This window comes from Acanthaster planci, linkage group LG05, assembly GCF_054643075.1.
Source record: "Acanthaster planci isolate LZ-2023a linkage group LG05, COTS_SCS, whole genome shotgun sequence".
In the NCBI taxonomy this organism is placed as follows: Eukaryota; Metazoa; Echinodermata; class Asteroidea; order Valvatida; family Acanthasteridae; genus Acanthaster; species Acanthaster planci.
The window spans coordinates 9,116,783-9,135,306 of record NC_141781.1 but is presented as its reverse complement, the minus strand read 5'-3'; the positions used below and the strand labels follow the sequence as shown (position 1 = coordinate 9,135,306).

General features: G+C 40.3%; 1 protein-coding gene across 2 annotated transcripts in view; it reads right to left on the bottom strand.

Moving 5' to 3' along the window:
- Positions 1-10,348, bottom strand: part of LOC110987123 (uncharacterized) — a 42,482-nt gene extending 32,134 nt beyond the window's left edge. Inside the window, exon 1 of one of the 2 annotated variants that reach the window (XM_087136863.1) lies at positions 8,259-10,348. The gene's annotated coding sequence lies outside the window, so the exon portion shown is untranslated. The remainder of the gene's footprint in view (positions 1-8,258) is intronic. The other variant, XM_022249576.2, reaches the window with a different exon arrangement.
- Between the last annotated feature and the right edge of the window lie 8,176 nt (positions 10,349-18,524).

Here is an 18,524-nt window from a genome sequence, read left to right as displayed (position 1 = left end):
TGAATAAGCCCGAAGATGCATTCACTTTTGAACCTGCCCCCGGCACCAAAAGCTGGATACGCCGCCGGTCATTCAACAGAAAAAAGTGACAGTAAAAATGCAAAATCAATATACTAATGTTTTTAGAAGAATTAATTTCATTTCGTCATTCTATCTATCGGAAGTCCCGACCTTGCTCGCACACAGTATTTTTCCCTCAGCTTCATGCTAGCCAATGATCTGCTTGAGATTAGTTTCAAGTAGAGGTTCTGATCGTATTCTCCTTGAGCAGAGGGAACAGTAGTCCGGATGCCACCCACACGCCCACACACACTTGACAGACTGTTAAGTGTTGCAATTTTTCAAATGAATTCCCAACATGTAAAGTACCAAACTCTCCATACAGACCGATATATCGATGTTATTGGAGAATATGATTTAGGAAAGACACCCAAGATACGTAAAATCGAGTCAAACTCTCTGCAAAGAACCATCTGAATCTTTCAAGGGGCGCTCACGCAGAGTGAATTTTCGCAAGCGTATCGGATTACCTACATCGTATCGAGTTTCCACATGTCGAGATAAAATCTGAGTAAAAAATTTGAACTGCACTTCTTAATCTTTTGAAAGCAAAATTAGAGGTAAAAGCACCGTATCGACAGTAGAAAGTGAATTATGGAAACAAAACGCTAACAAACAAAATAAATTGAGAAAATATTTGCGCCGGAAGAAGACTTTCCAAAGGCCTCCTCCAAAAACGCTCTTTGAGACTACAACAGATTTTTCCCCAAAAACTTGGCCCACTGCTTTTTCCTTGTGCTTTTTGTTTTAGCCACATCTCCGTTATTTATCTGTTCACGCTTTCATTTTGTGGTTGTTGTGTCTGTTTGCTGTAGCCGGTGTTGTAGTCATTGCTACTGCAGGTTGGTCCCAAGGACACGTCCTCTCAAGATACTATGTCTGAGTGTTGAAGGTCTCAAACGTATTGAAACAATGCTCAGATCAAGCCGTGTCTGACAGTAATGGCTTCGGCTGGCAGTAGCGCCTTCGGAAACTAATGGCTATAGCGGCTGCAACTAGGCCTACTTCTCTTAAACACGTGTGCTACTTCTATTCCTAGCCAGCTGCTTGGGACTAAGTCTCGGTTTTGTTGATTACATGGGGGGAGTTGGACAGATCCGATTAGGTTGATCCCCCAACGGTGACTTTTTAATGTCCTGTTCCCGCGCTAAGGTTTATCTTGCTCCAGTAAGCACACATATAGCAATTTTTCAGCCTTCAAGGGCCAATGTCAACTTGAACAGACCGCACACATTCAAAACATGAAGATGAGAATTTGAAATGCAGAATAATATATATATGTGACAATAACAAAATTTAAGTTCGGCACATTATAATATGCTTCATCTTTCCGACTAAGAATTCGTCTCTCTTCAAATCGTAATTGAAATTTTATAATATTTTGAATGCAAAGCATAGCCTAATGTGATCTTTCATGTTGGTCAAATCGGTCAGATCGTGACCAAACTCAACAGTATCGGTTTGGTTCGGTTCGGTTCGGGATTTTTTGTAATTCTGTTTCGAAAGAAATCAACTGTAGGAATTCACAGTGCAAAAATATCCCGATTTGAATGAAAGAGAATGCTAAAGCATCTCTTCAAAGTGTTTACAGTTAAAATTTAGTTTGAAGCCTGCTGAAATAATGGTGTCACTCCGACTACACGTTTTGTAACTCATTTCCAAATGCTTCAGAGTATTGGGACAATGATAATTTCACGGTAGACCTCTCTGTTGGCTGTCGTGTTATGTCTCAGGAATTAACCACCTACCGTAGGCAATAAGCAATTACGTTGATGGATAAGCAACCCAACTGGGATTATAATTCGCTCCAGATGGCATTTCTTCACGTCTGCGAGAGCTTTTTAATTTCATTTTATTTAAAGCTCAGCTCGCTCAAAGAGGAAAAGGGTTGAAGGCAATTCCAGGGGATAACAATATCGCTGTTTGGTTACATGGTAGTGTTAGGGCTGTTAGCATTTGTTTTAGCCTAGTTTCTACTCCCTCCCCCCCCACTTTTCGGCACGTGATGACATGTACAATATAGATAGGTCTGAACGGTTTTAACAAAGATGCCCAACAAATGAAAAGATGTTTATAAGACGGAGTCCCGCTAAAGCGACACATTGGCGACTTTTCTGATTACGTCGAAGCTGCCATCCTACGGCAAACACGTTCATTGCGTATCATGACTAATTGATGGATGCCTGCACTACTGTGGCGGTAAAATTCACAAGCACAGCTTTTAGCGACCCTTGTAATTCTATTATGCCCGTGCTGCCAAACTTTGATCAACAGGCACCGTTTTAATATGCCACTTGCGTGGGGTCCTACCAACCCCAAGTGCACTTTCAGACTGGGCGAGAAAAGACATTGCAGGGTCAACGAAGGAAAGGGGGATATTAGCCTTTTTCTGTTGGGAGTAGGACTTTTTGTGCTTATGTGACCGTGTTTTCTGATGACAGCTGTTCATGATTTATCATGAATGATTAATTAATGGGAATAGTGCATGCACACGTTGGGCACTATGGCTTAATTGGCATCGGAGCTTAAAGGTGTCGCGTACAATGCAGACGTGACTTGTGAATCGACATTTCAACCAGCCTGGGAAAAGTTCCAATAAAATTAAGGCTGGTGCGTTCGTTTTACTAGAGTTTGCAATTAATTGGCCAATCGCAACAAAGTGATATATATTATATTTGCTTTTCAGAGACAAGGAATATCGGTAAGTGAGAAATGGCGACACCAAGTTATACTGCAACTACCAGGTGCAAATATCCTTGACTTGGAATCTGCAATTTGGACATAGTCTAGGCGAGATTGTTACAGTGACACGTCACTTACTGCAGCACGTGTGATCACAGTGTAGAACATATGCACGCCTATCAAGCATTAGAGCAACGACACCTAACCCATTCGTGAATCTAAACAAAACAAATTTCTTTGAAGTCGATTTCAATGATATACACAGGTCACGTGTAACGGGGACGGAAAAATATTACACGTCAGACCCCAAATTTATGGAATAAACAACATTAATAAAGAGACACGTCGCATACGTTGTAACTTTTTCGTTTTTTTCCCCAATAGTTTTTTTTTTCACTTTCCCGGATTGCCAGAAAATCTTCGAAGATACTAGTTTGGAGAACTATATTAAATTCTTGCCCTAAATACTATAACAGATTTATTTTAATGCCATCTTGATGGAAAGATATACTGATACTTGATTTTGTGTGTGTGTGTGTGTTTTTTTTAAATTTTGGGGAAGGGTTTGGCAGGGTCTAACGCAGTGTTCTATTTCCATGCAAACTAATGAGTGGTTGATCGGTTAACCTAGTTTAAGCTGCCGGGTCCTGTTGGCGCTAATATGACCGCCAGCACCGACGTTGGAAAATGAAACTCAAGCTGACGGGTCATGTTAGACAGCAGTCCTGTGAATACTTTTAGCAGGACGTCTTAAAGTGAAGTAGACTCTTCAACTTCCATAACACACTGTGAAGCCCAATCACGCGTGAGTTACATAAGGCGGGATAGTTTTTGTTCAGAGATAAAGGAGATGTTATCAACTACAGGGGGATAACCTAGCTGCAAAATCAGCCTTGATGGATTTTTGGACTTGATACTAACTTCGATTGGGTTGGGTGTCTATGCAAGGCTGAAAGTGTACGCAGAGGTTAACAGTTAACTCACTATTCCAAGGTACTTGTTTTCATCGCCATGTCGTCGAGATTCTCTTTAAAGACAGACCACTTTTGTTTTTTGTTCTTAAAGAACAGAGCATGCACCAATAAGTGGACGTTCCTTGTCGGCCTGTGAATGCTCTTGACGGTTGCGCCGCCTTGCTTGGATGGCGGCAGAATTAAGACCAAAATCGTTTATCACGGTGTGCCGACTTCCTTGAGAATGTGGTCTTAATCAAGTAACTTATCATCATGCACTCAGCTGTCAGGTCGACCAACAACGGAGCGGGTAAGGCAGGAAGGATGCTAGTCGGGAAGACGTGAGCATTGCTTGGGAGAGCGTCATTACATGACAACTTGTTTACACCGTAAAACCCAAGTGCATTTCTGTATCACTTTTAAAGTATTCAACACGCTTACTAATCAACGCTCAACAACACGTCCACTTTTGAACGCATGAATTATTTTATAAACGCAACATGCTAATAAAATACATACGTAAGGGTATATTACCGACGTTTCCTCAAGCAGCAAATTCATAAAAGAGGAAGTACGGCACAGTTCATAATTATGATGACCACCTATCCGTATATGATGACCAAAAACATCACTTTTATCTTAAACCAGACAAAGGTATTTATTGCCCAGAAAATAAACTCATTACTCCACAAAATTAATTATGATTGTGCCATCAATAGGCCCATATTAATTTGCAGAATTCCATAACACGTCATTGTGAATTTTAATAACTTACAATCAACAAGTGGGACTTGGTTGAGTCCCGTTTGGTCCAAACCGCGTTATTGGAACACAATGCCTCCAGCAACTAAACAGAGCGTCTTACTGCACTTCGCTGCGCCATTCAATTACATAAAGAGGGATTGCATTTCACGTTTTTCAATGGTTCCTCGCCTTTCGTAAGTAACAGTACCAGTTGCAAGGGGCCTACCCCACAGCACTTGCATTGTTTGTGGCTGCTTATTGCAACTGTCTCTATTGACGTGTCATCCACAGGCAATGCTCCGTTCGAGTGGATGTCTTCAGAAGGAAATCGCTTCGAAGTTGCATCAGGGAATAAACATCTAGAATGGTGAATTCCTGGCTTGCTGAATGGACTTGGGGCGATACTTCAGCGAGCAATAGCCCTTCCGCAGCCACAGGAGACTTTTGAAATAAGAGTCGTCTCTCAATATGACGGCTTCGTCTCCGTTCTTGGCTCCAAATCGTGAATTTAGATATGTCGGCTCATCTCAACAGACGACCTGCCCTGTGACGTTTTGCCTCGTGGCGCACATAGCCCAACAAAACGATCGTAGCCTTGACTCACCGTGAACAGCACACTTTGTCGAATATTACTGAGCTATTTTGGATACCGGTAACAAATCTACATCTGATTTTCTTTTGCACAAGGTAAGTCGGTGACACGTAAACCACGGAAACGCACTAAACGGCACACGGAGCGTTATAACTTCGAATCAATTCACTTAAATGAAGGCTTACAAAAATGACTTAGAAAAAAACTATTAACGAAGCCCCTGACGAGGCTACGCGTGCCCGGACAAACACACTAAATCAAACATTGTCAGGCTGCTCTGGTAAACTACCACCATCTGTTGTCTGAAACCAATCATGAATAACATGCATATAACCTTTGATTGGAGGGAGGGAAATAATGTTTACAAACTGGAAGAATTTCTAACAACTGCGGGCCAGTTTCATACGAAGCCGCACTAGGGCTAGGGTAAAAAAACGCCACTCACCTCTGCCGGCTTATATACTGACTGACAGTACAGCCTACTCCCTGTATCTTATGCATTTTATTTTACGAGACGTAGGCCTACTTTAAATAACGAATTATAAATCGTATTCCTTTTTTTCCTCACTTAAGGTAATTAAAAAACAAAATTCTGTACAACGTTCTGGGTACATGTCGCATACTCATCGTTTAAACCGCACGTTTCTGTATCATGTGTTTACAAAGTCTATATGCCTTAATTTGTAAAATTTGTTTTCCTGCCAGTTTACACAGTACACCAAGGCATTGGCCAATCCAGTCTATGCAAACAAGAAGTCGAGAAATTTACAGATGACGTACAAAAACCCCTCGTTTCTCTGAATGTTTGAAGCAATTGGAATTACTGTTGAATTTACATCTCAGTTGAAATTGCCTATAAAGTTAGCCTGGAAAGGTTGACTAGACAGATATGCCGTTTAACGATTAACTCGGGGATTATATGACGTGCTCCGATGCCCTGCAGAGGTTGTCACGTTGGGATGTACTTGGAATCTCCATATTGCTTCCAAATAGTTCAATTGCTCACACGAGGTGTATATATTGCGTACAGGATCAGGATCCTTCCAAATGACGCCAGTCTTGAGTTTGCTATGGCTATTGTGAACACATCAAATCGTCCGATGGTAGAGAGCCACTGTATACGTATTTCAGCCTATACTCCAAATTAATGTGTATGATACATTCTTTTCTCGCCGGAATACAATGCCACGCAGGCCTGGTGAGACGCAGTTAATGACTTAATTTATTCAAACGTTGACGTCAGTTATTGTTTCGGCATTTCCTGGTGCGTCGCTTCTATACAAGTGGTTATCACCACAAGTCTGAAAATGACGTTTGTAATAGTGGGAAATTTAAGAGCGGTGTCGTTTGAACATCTTCTTGGGATATAGGCAGGAGATATTAATAGTCGTTTTGAAAAGAAAGCAGAAATTTCAGAAAATTGCCCTACTTTACTTTCTACTGTTATTTACTTAACGCTAAGTAAACAAAAGACAGTTGGGAAAGGTAATTCAATCGTAGTTTCTGCCCGTGTTAAAAACTACATTTAGATGGGTTTCAATGAATCCAATGAGGTTTATTCATGTGGGGAAATATAATTCATTCTTCAGATAGGCTATATCTCCCGAGATGCATTAGTATTACTAACAATACTATTGAAAGCGCCGTATCTATTTTTTAAGGAAACCATTGACGGAGCATAAGTACAAATAAAGAAACATATATTAAAAGTTTGTTTGTGTGAAGTGTATTTTTCCAATTTGGTTTTTACGAGATATATTTTTCCCAAGTTCATTTGTTCGAGATATGTATACTCCACTTCGTTTTTGTATAAGATCTATAAATAGAAACGTTGTTTCCATTTTTGGAAACAAATTGTTTTTCCGAGATGTAAGTTTCCAAGTTCGTTTTTAGGAGATTGTCATTTAAGTTCGCTTTTATGAGTTATATTTTTGAAGTTTTTGTGATAAATAAGTCCACACTTGACAATGTATATCTCCTGAAAATTAACTTTGTATGTATGTATCTCAAAAAAAACAAACCTCATACAAAAAAATGTTCTCGTACAAACGATTTTGTTCCCCCAAAAATAGAAACAATGTTTCTAAATATAGATGTCATAAGAACGAACAGGAGAATGTGTCTTGAACAAACGCACTTTGGACAAAAACCTATCTCGTCCCAACGAAGTCGGAAAAATATATCTTCTGAAAACGGACTTCGAAAAAACATACTTCACTTTTTTCGTACAAAAGTATCTATTGGAAGGAGAACCGATAGTACCACATTAAGATTCTATCCATAATTATACAACTAACGTTCTGCTAAGCAGGGAATTCTACACTTTGTAAAACGACCAGTCTTTTCAACCTTCTGAGCACAGAAACTTCATTATTAAGCAGAAAACATGTTCAGAATCTTTACTCACGGGAGTGCACAAGCCAAAATGTCTCGCTTTTCCTTGATACAAGCTTTCCGTCAGCACTATAATGTTTTTCAACACCTGTATAACGAAATCTTAACTTACGGTAATCAGAGAAATCTTGATAATGCTCTGCACTTTATGGTATGCGTGACTTTGTCCCGATGTCTGTGTATGAATGAAGGACGGCGATAGATTGTAATATCAAATGTTGACTTTTCGCCCAAAGCGTCCATGTGTCATCGGAAGGCTGTTCATGACCGTCGAACCAAATCTAATGAGAATGGTTCTTGAATGCCAAAATGACGTCCGATATTTATATCTGCCATATGCAGAGGGTGTCCTTACATTTTGGTCACGTAGACCTTCTATGGGAGAAAAGGAAGGAAATTAACCTGCTCATCAATCTCTTGAATGCATGTGGGGAGGAAAGCTGCCACTGAAAAAGTTTTCCATTAACTACTTTACATACACTATAATTTTGTGAACAGAAATGCCAGGCTAGTCGTACTCATCAGAGACCTGCAGTGGGCATCAACCTATAAACACGCACATTAACTGAATACATCTCTTTTTCCTGGAACACTTGTAGAAAACAAAGGTCCTCACTCGTTTAACTCAATTTGTACCACTGGCAAAATAAGGAGGATACACAAATCTAGGCCGTTGCCTGTATCAAATCGAATTAGATTGAATTACTGAAATTACTTAGACGCTTGCATTTTCCATACGTGTTCCAACAAACGGCATGAAGGATAGTGGTTACCTTAGCACAATCTAATTCTACTACCTGAAAAATTATTTGAATTAAAAATAATAATCTTACCTCTCTCACACGATCAAGTCAAGTTGCCAGTTTTTACGAAAGGAAAAAAAGCGACAGGAAACTGGACGCGATTAGCCAAATGTAGATGGAAATCAAGTATATTTGTACTTATGCGCTTGTGCAAGAAGTTATTATGATAGCATAAGCGGAGAAGACCGAGTATACAGCATTCTCTAGGTCCAGCCTTTCCTGCCGAAGACCACTTGGTACGTTCACAAACGCCACGCTGTTTTGCTTGCTCACTCGTTGCAATCCAAATGCAGACTGTGCTCGTTGATTTAGCGAGGTTAGCTGGCGGGATGTGGTTCGCTATTATTCCCTAGTACTGCGCAATCTCGCAACGTACGGTACATCGTTCCCATCATAATCAGTGACGCACTTCGATTTGTTCGGACGGCTGAACAAGTTTCAGGAATGAAATAATATCCTCATTACATGCCGTCAGATTGCTGAATTAACTTGTATTTCCCCTTAACGGCAACTTACACCATTGGCAAAAAAGGGACTGCCGAATAATCCTTAAATATCTTACTTAAAAGAAGGTAAGTAACAGCCTCGGTCAATCTGTAGATTATTTCCGCCCAGAATGCTGTTGTTTTCTGGAAAACAGAAATTTTGTTCTCTCTTTTAACGATGATCGGCCGACTATTGTGTAAAATTCGTTTCGTTTTAAATACCATATCCGTTAAAGGGCGCAGATTTTTTGTGCGCGGTGAGTACGGTCGTTTTGTTGCATGGAGTCTGAATAAAGTGGTAATACTAAAAGCAGCTACAAACACACCAGGGGAAATTCACAAAACGCATTGAAAACTGAAACATGAAGAAACTATGTTTAAGGTATAAAGTAAACAAGAAATTAGATCAGTTCGAAATTAAATTTATCTACAAAAGTGGAATTTACTTAATGCTAAACTGTTGCGATCTCTCTATCACCCCCAAAGTGTAATGGTATGGTCCAAACCGTCGGCTGTGTATGTGGCTAAGATGGCTTCCGTTTAAGGTTGCGAGCTGCACAGCGAAAGGATTTTACAGTCAACAAAAATCATGAGTTCCAGACTTTAAACATTCCGTGTTTCCAGATATAATTTCCTTTGTGCCCATATTTATTAGCTAGTCAACTTAGAGTTGATTTAAGGTTTCCATTGACGTGCATAAACTGACGCGAAAGTGTGATCATGACGCATAATCGCACGCACAAATTCATACATGTATATACTCATCACGTCATGGACCGTGCAAGTCAACTGTAGTATTTCCACTATTTGACGATTTTTTTTTTTGCATGAATCCACAGTGCTGCATTGTTGAAGAGGCATATTACTTCAAGGTAAACTTGCTGGTTATTCTTGGCGTGGAAAACTGCTCTTTTTAAAGGGCAGGAGCTCTTGACATGCCTGTCATGCTGTAGACGGACCCCACATGTACGTTTAACTCAAAACGCCCTGTAGTTCATGGATGTTGCGCAAGATAAAATGCAAGATCTTCAGTTTGACCGATAACAAAGCCGCTGTTTTTTTTTTTCTCAAAGCAGTGAACTCAAATAAGAATCAAGTCAGTGGAATGAAAGCTGTGGTAGATTTTAGACCCTTAAATCAGCCGATCTTGTAAAATCACTGTTGTACCATATGACATTTTGTCAAACGTTAGGGCGTCCAGTTGTTGTTACAGTCTGTTTTGACTGTGTGATAGATTATAAGGTATGTTCAGAAGCGTTTTGGCAGAAAATTCACACCGAATCGAGTTCAACTACAGTTTTAAAGGGAATTTAAAAATGGAGTCCGAACGCCTCCAACAATTATGCTCGATGTTGTATTTGCCAAATCTGGTTCACATTTAGTGCGAAAACAAAAGCGAAGCGAATGACGTGTGGAAGAATTTACACGGAAACTCACTGAGTTTAAACTAGTTCACCTTTTGTTAATTTGAAGCACGAATATTTCTCTGACGTTAAAATTTCGCTTCTTTTTCTTTTATACGTCGATAGTACCTTAGGAACCGGCCTTAGGGTCAGTTTCGTAGGTTTGCGCTTGACCATCAGTTTTGTCTGATGCGTTTTCTTAATTTTTACACGAATAGGCCTCGTTATTAGGTCATTCATATTGGTAATTTTTTAAACTTTTAATTCTTAAATTTGAATTTTACTTTGTTATGATCGTTTCAATGATATTTTTGTAGGCCTATGTAAAGCGCCTCGAGCGTCAATTAGGCGGAATTGGGCGCTATACAAAATTTTTATCATGTTTTTATTATTAATTAAAGTATCGCCACAAGACACTGTGTAGGTCTAGCTACTAGGGAATTGAGCTAACTCAGTCGCAAGTCCTCTAGGAAATCAACCAAAATCTCCGATTGTGTGATGAGCACTGTACCTAACACGAACAGGCTTGCGAATAAAAAAACGGTCCTCTGCATTTCTGAACAAGTGTAAAGGTGCCTTTCCATGTGTACGTTTTTCGGGTGCTTTGCGACACGATGCGTTCGTGCGTTTCAATACAGGCGATCCACAATAGTGCCCTTCCAAGAGTTTGCAACGCGGTGGCCAATCACGATGCGCGAAATCTGTCAACCCTTTCCAAACGCACATTGGGTCGACAAATTTCGCGCATTGTGATTGCCCAACGCAATGCAAACTCCTGGAGGCGCACTATTGTGAATCGCCTGTATTTCACGGACATCCAAATCGACTCCATTAACATAACACACGTGTGCGCTGCGTTCGGCCGTCAAAATCACATCGGGAGCGATTTTGGCGGATACGCAACTCTCCGTGCAAGTGTTGACGTGCACGCAGAAAGACACCTTAAGACTGACTGGCAAAGCAAGGCATGACTACAGAAACACAGCTTTGATAGCACCATAGCAACTGACTTCAATGGGAAGCACATGCATAGCTTCTTAGCAACTATAACTTCTTTGGATGCTGTGTAGTTTCTGTCAAATTAACTCTCTTTTTTTTTAGATGTTTACTTCATTCAGCCCATTCAATCTTTCAAATCAATGCATCTGTCTCCGAAAAATCCTCTGTCTCTCTTTACAGAGTCATTTCCAACTCTACAGAGTTAGTTAATCAGCCGCAATTTGGATCTTCGTTAATAAATTTCTGACTCTGATACTACATAGGCCTATCTAAAAAACAAACAAACACACCAACGTGACTCACCGCACCGCACCATGTTGGTGTCGTGGCGTACATATTGAGGCATCACGAAGCATTCACACGAGTATTTTGAGTGGTATAGCCCGGGCCGATTTGGAAGCAATTCTTACTCTTTATCGTTAGCCTTTCATGAGAGCTCCCCTTTGTTTTTGTTCACGGGCTTTCTTTGACTTCCCAAAGATCATGGGCGCGGCATCTGACTTAAGCAATCGTTTTAATTTAATCCCAAACAAGTCGTACATGTTCAGAAGAAAGCACTGTGGCTAGACATGCGCGCGGCAAAGTTCGGAGCTCGCTGTCGATCGGTCATAACATTTGGCTTTGGTCAGCCTGACTTTCGATGTCATAATTCGTCTGAATTTCGCCTCGGTTAGCAAGATATGCAGGCTTGTCCCAGATGTGTTGCCAACACATCTGGTCGACATAATCTCTAATTAACCCAAACACTGAACTGAATTTTCCGAACTAGACCCAAGACAAGCATTGACGCGCTAGCAGCGCACAACGATGTCTCCTCAATTGTACATCACAGCTATGCAAACTTTCTGTGTTAATGAGATAGCTCTCGGGGCGGGGCCGTTTCGGCAATATTTGAAAACATTTGTCAGTTTATTAATTAAGAAACTTTTACATTCTGAACATATATGACTTTTACTTTATGGATAAGCACATACAATTTTCAATTAGAACTATTAAAAACCACTTTTCACGGGCCCTTTAAACCAGCAACAAATAATTCAAAACAGCGTGTCCAGCCAACCCATTGGTTGGACAAAATCTACAGCTTACAAACAAGGCCACACAGATCTTTCATGTAACATGATGCAAGGTGTTTTTGCCAAATTATTATTTATTGGATAAACCACGAGCGCAAGCGCGAATAACACGCGAGCGTTATTGGAGAAAGACTTCTAGCTCTTTCCATTTTCATGACAGGGGTGGCGCGGTATAGCTGCGGCGCATATAATGAATAAATGCTTGAGGAAACTGCTTGAAAACGAAAAGACTCCGTGGCCCTTTCATTGCCTTGATATGCTATTAAGGTAATTTCTACAGATTTTATTAAGGTTTTTAATTTATTTTCAAGCTTTTTATTTTCGATGGAAGACTTCTTCATTTTAGAAAAACAACACTTTTTCCGCCAAGAATTATCTCGCATGGAGCACGAGAAATCTCACAAAGGGTATTATTAGAAACCTGGTTTAGTTATCCCTGTGTGGATTTACATCGAAGCCTGGGCTTGGATTACAGCGACATGGCTGAAACAGGAGCTTAAAATGATTCTGTTTGTGATTTCAAACGTTCGGTGGAATATGCACTTCGAAAAGCCTATCTGATAAGTAGGAGCCAATCTTTCTATCCTATGAAGAATTTCATTCAGCGGCTTTGGGAATTAAGGAGGGACATGCATACAAATCGTTCACCTTCGAGCTGACATTTTTGCCAAAATCTCAAGAAAACAATGCAATAAATCGTCTGTTTGGCATCACTGACAGCGTGGTGCCTGTTACTGTTAGGGCGTCCCAACGGGAAAGAACAGACAGTCGTATACTGACTTGCCCTTTACGCTGAGTCGGATAAAGTGTTATTTCGAAGACGGTTGTACCATACAAAGGAACACAGACTATTCCCCCTATCTACCTAAGCACATTCAAGTGACTTTGAAATAAACTTAAATATGGACTTGTACAAGATTTATTTTAACTAGGCATATAGTGGGCACCGATGTTAACTGATGAACTATAGGCTGTGGATATACATGTTCGCCTGAGACGCACATATTGCAGCGAAAGCAAAAGGTCATACATTATGCTTTCAAGAACGTATACGTATTTACGTTACGTATTTAAACACAACTCGTTCTGTTATTAACAGTTGACACACTTTTCACATAAACGTATTGTAGAGTGAACTAATGATGCCTGCTCAAGTTTAACGATAATTATCTCTATAGAAAACGATAAATTACACAGCCATGCGATATTATTTCATATCCCGTCATTCAAACGCCCGAAATCTGTCGACCCTTTCCAAACGCGCATTTGGTCGACAGATTTCGCGCACTGTGATTGGCCAACGCGTTGCAAACTCTTGGAGGCGCACAATTGTGAAACGCTCGTATTCAGTTAGTCTGGTCCCAGCCCAAAGATTCCCTGACGACTCTTGATAAAGAATCTTAGGTGAGCCATCACCCACGGAAATAAATAGATATGACGCAAGGGTCAGAGGTCACAAGTTGAAAGCCCGGATGTTTTCAATTTCATTCCCTTTATACGAGGTGGGTTCCAATTCAGCTGAGTGTTCCCTATAGTAATGAGGCGAACTTGGAAAAATCTAAAAAAAAAAATTCAAAATCATACATAAATATTTTGAAATTCATTTACTTGATCATTTCTTGTACAGCAACATTCCTTCCACGCACACACCCATCAACAAGTAAGTTGTTTGTAACTTTGTTGTTACATGCCAATGTATGATTGTTGACGATTTACGTTCAACAAGCCCACCTACCCGACCGGGAATAACCGAACATCAACGGTACCATCCGAACATGCAGAATGTAGATGAGACGACTTCGGAATATTTCGGCTATTTCCGGAAACTGGAGGAATTCCTCCAGTCCTGGTCACATGGCATTTGGTGATACCAGGGCCCGTATTCACAAAACAACTTAAGTCATGAAAATTTAAGCACCCCACTTAAGTATACAGCTTAGACGAGTGTCGCAACTTAAGTAGTATTCACAAAACATTTGCACTAAGTGCCCTACTTATTTTCATAACTTAAATCTAAGTGTGGTCGGACGTGTCTTAAGTCAAATAAGCGGGGCACTTAGGTGTCATGGCGGCTTTTATTCGTGCCGCTCGTTTTAGAGAAATTAATGAAAGAGCGATACGAAGGGAGAGATTTTTTCGTGATAGAGGAAACCCTTTGGATGAATATACAGACGGTGAACTACTCACAAGGTATAGATTTGACAGAGACGGAATATTATTCCTAACTGATCTTATTAGGGACGAAATTACCTCACTGACCGAGCGCAGTCATGCAATATCACCAGAATTTAAAGTCTTAACGGCACTCCAGTTTTATGCTTGTGGAACATTTCAGAGAACTGTCGGAGATACTGTAAATATTTCACAAAGTTCCGTCTCTAGAGTTGTTTTTGAAGTTTCGACAAGTCTTGCTCGAAGGGTTAGGCAGTTCATCAAGTGGCCAGCGGCTGATACCATACCAGACATTCAACGGGGATTCTTCAGAATTGCATCATTTCCGGGCATAATAGGGGCAATTGATGGTACACATGTCAGAATCATTGCCCCATCTGAGCAGGAGGAACAGTTTGTAAATCGCAAAAACTATCACTCCATAAACGTCCAAGTGGTAGTCGACGACAAATGCAATTTCACGGCGATTAATGCCAAGTGGCCTGGCAGCACTCATGACTCCCGGGTTCTGCGGGAAAGCCTGGTTGGAGAACAGTTTGAAAATGGACAAGAAGGAGAAATGTACCTGTTAGGCGATACGGGATACCCGTCCAAACGATGGCTCCTTACCCCGTTCCTCCGTCCATCAAATCGAGCTGAAGCAAGATACAATGCTGCGCACAGGTAATTATTAGGCCTGCTTTGAGAGGCTTCACTCTGGATCAAAAATACTTTTCAGTGCCGGAGGCACACAGGATCAGTCTATGTTTTATAGAAGCATTAGCTTTTGTTTAACGTTAGGCTAATTTTAAACACAAGCTTTGCCAATATCTTGGATGTCAACTGTCTAAGTTTTATTCAATCCAAACCTGTAAATAAATTGCAAAAAGATAATGACTTTTTAAACTAAATACCTGTTTTCAGTGACTCCTTTCTTTGAGCGGATGCCTTCTCCTTCATTTTGCTATTCATGTTTTGCCATTTCTTTTGAATTTCGCTGACGTCCCGTCGAACAGAAGGAAACTGTGCATACAGCACATCGGCAATTTCTTGCCAGGCAGCATGTTTGGCAGCTGATGTTATTTTCGCTGAAAATTTGGGCCGCAGCACGTCTTGCCGTTTTTCCCATTCAGCGAGAATGGTCAACTTTTCATTCTCAGAAAAGTTAGGCTTTCTTGATTGTTTACCGTCTTTGGTGGTCATTGTCATAATTAACAAAATTGAAAGATGGTCATAAAATAGTGAAAATGGTCTAAGGTGTTGCGATCAAATTAAATCTCCGTACCGCGTGCGCGTAATGTCACTACAACAGCGATTTTAAAATTGTCATTAATTTAATGGAATTTCAATGCGTCCTGCGTCTAAACGCGTCCCGGGAGTGGATTGCGTATCAAACGCGCGCTTTTAATTTGATTTGTTCAGTAGGTACAATTAATTAATGTGCAATTTAACAGGCAAATTCAGCTTTGTAACCTGTCGGCATGCGTCCGGAATCTTAATTGATTGATTGACAATGGACACTTGGCAACCATTGTTGATATGTGATTCATGCGCATGAGCAACATGTAACCCTCATAGCACATTTTTCTTAGAGACTTACGTGTAGCACTAAGATAAGTAGGGTGCTTAGTTGTTTTGTGAATCTCAAGTTGAGAACCCCACTTAAGTTAGTTGGAGGCTTAGTGTTTATTTGCAACTTAAGTTTTTCTTAAGTTTAGGTTTTGTGAATACGGGCCCAGACCCTTCATTCGTCGGGTAGTCAGAATCATTGGGTCTGGTATCCAGACTAGTATTCAGTCAGTTTCTCTTTTCTTTGCAACAACACGTACTATTGATAGCTTCTGACTAAATGTCCGGTTACATGTAGGTTTACTGTTCACGCCCGAAATACTATCTCACCGGTACTATTATTAACGATAACAGTTCCTGCTTTAAAAAGACCGGGATAATGGAGAGTGCCAAATGTACAATGATTAGACATCCACCACATGAGTTTATTAGGACGTTGTATAGTTGGCATGTTTTCCAGACAGCCCATTGGACATTTACAGTGCAACTGCTACTTAGCTCAACACACCACTGAAAGCCTGCACAGTCACGGTGCATAAACTATTTACCAACCAGTTATGTGGCCCAAAAGTGGACTGCTGACAGTGGTTTTCCTTCGAAGTGTTTGCAATACATAAAATGGTATCGTCAGCGCGCTTAAAAGAGAAGGGCCTGCTTGCGAAGTCCTTATGATTGTAAATAGGAACAGCTGCTCGGCGATGATTGTTTTGGAGTATTAAACGAAATGAAAGAAATTTTCACCAGCTGGAGTAAATTGTGTTGTTGGCCCAATTTTTGACACCCGATATAGATTTTACCACTTCAAAGCACTCCACCTAAACCCGTTTTTATGAATTATCTTTTGTCATGATGAGGATAACTACATGTATAAATCCAAAGGTTCTCGTTATGATCAAAACTAACGCATGAAATAACAGGTAATCACGCAGAAAAGTCTGAATTACGGTAAAATAAGAGTAGATTTTAAATTATGAAAAAGGTGGGTTTCGATAAAACAAAATAATAAGCATCCTGTGGTATTCATAATCCATCCTTTGGATTAATCCAAATTTTCAGTCAAGCATTTAATCTATTAATTCAACAATTAAAATGCTGATTCAACAATTTAAATGGAAAAAAGGTTGAATTAAGTCTTTAACTGTTGGATTTGATTTTTAAAATGCTTTGTGTAACATTTAAAATGTTAACTTTAACACTTCCAAAGAGTAGCCACTGGCTCTACTCTTGCAAATGTTAGATTCAATAGTGTATAACCTGTAGCTATGGTGTGAGTATCAATGATTTCTTGACAAGGGTGTCGTCAGGATATTGTCCGGGGCTTGCAAAGCACTCAGCAGCAGCAAACTGAAAAAAACTTTAACGGTGGAAGGGGGACAATTCTGAGATTTTTTTTTTACATATTTGCGATTATCGTCCCTTTGCCCCTTATCTGTTGTTTCTTTCGCTTTTTGTTCCCCTTATCTTTTATTTATTTCCCCCTTTTTCTTTATCAATTTTTTTCCAGGGGATTAGCAAGCACACCTTACCCCCTCGTGACGCCCGTGCATGTTGATGAGTTCTTGTACCAGAAAAAAGCTGTCCCTGGAGACAACTGTAATCAGTTTGTGAACGCCAGCTAACGTGGATTGCGATGCTTCTCTGAAGTACTAATGAGAAGCTTAAGCCTTGGTATCTCCCAAGGCCGTGTGCCCAGGGGGGGGGGTCACCGAGGGGAACTAGCATAAGCTAATCATTTCAAAGCGTGCATCCAATCAAGATTATAATCCGGCTTTCTTATAGGTTGAGGTTGTCGAATTCACTGAACTTCGTAATTAAGCAATATTCAAAGGAAAAAAAACGCATTAACTGCAAAGATTACTTCCACGGATGATGTTTTTAAATTGCATATCTGGCTCTTGAAATAAGCTCTTAAATCCTATATCTGTGGAATAAGAAAGGACTGGTGTTTTTATTATTTGTAAAATGATACTGTTTTCCTTGAACTTTTAGTTGCTCGTTTAATTAAGCTTCATGTGAATATGGTGCCTGGCGTATGAGGCAACACGAATGGTCACATTTGAACAACAATACACAAAATGGAGTGGACGTATGGTGAATATGAATGACGATGTAAGGGCTTTCTCTCATTCACGCATCAACTTCACAGAAAATGCCCCATCTGTTTGAAATTTGTCGAGGGCTCCCCGTAGATAAGAGCCCAATATATTGTTGAGACTAGTATGCTTTCCCTGGTAACAACTGGGATCCAAATCCCGCATGACGTTGCATATACGGGTCCTGTCTGAAATGCATCCCTGGGCAGGTCCGAAACCAAGTGGAGGTAAAGTCGTTTTTCAAGGGGTCCAAAATATTGGAATCTTTAGCCTTTTGTGGCCGTTCTGAGGGCATGAGAGTATACCCGCTTTCGGAAGGACAAATGAAATAAACCACAAGAATCGCCTTTCTCTCATTAATAAATAAAATGTGCTCCTTTATTAGGAGAGGGGATGACCCTCGTTGACCTCCCCTGCATTCGTCCTTGAATCCATGATTCTATTTGCCTGGCAAATTTGTTGGGTTATAAACTGGATTTCAGGCGACTGCAGTGTATGTTGCGTCGATCGCGTCAGAGGT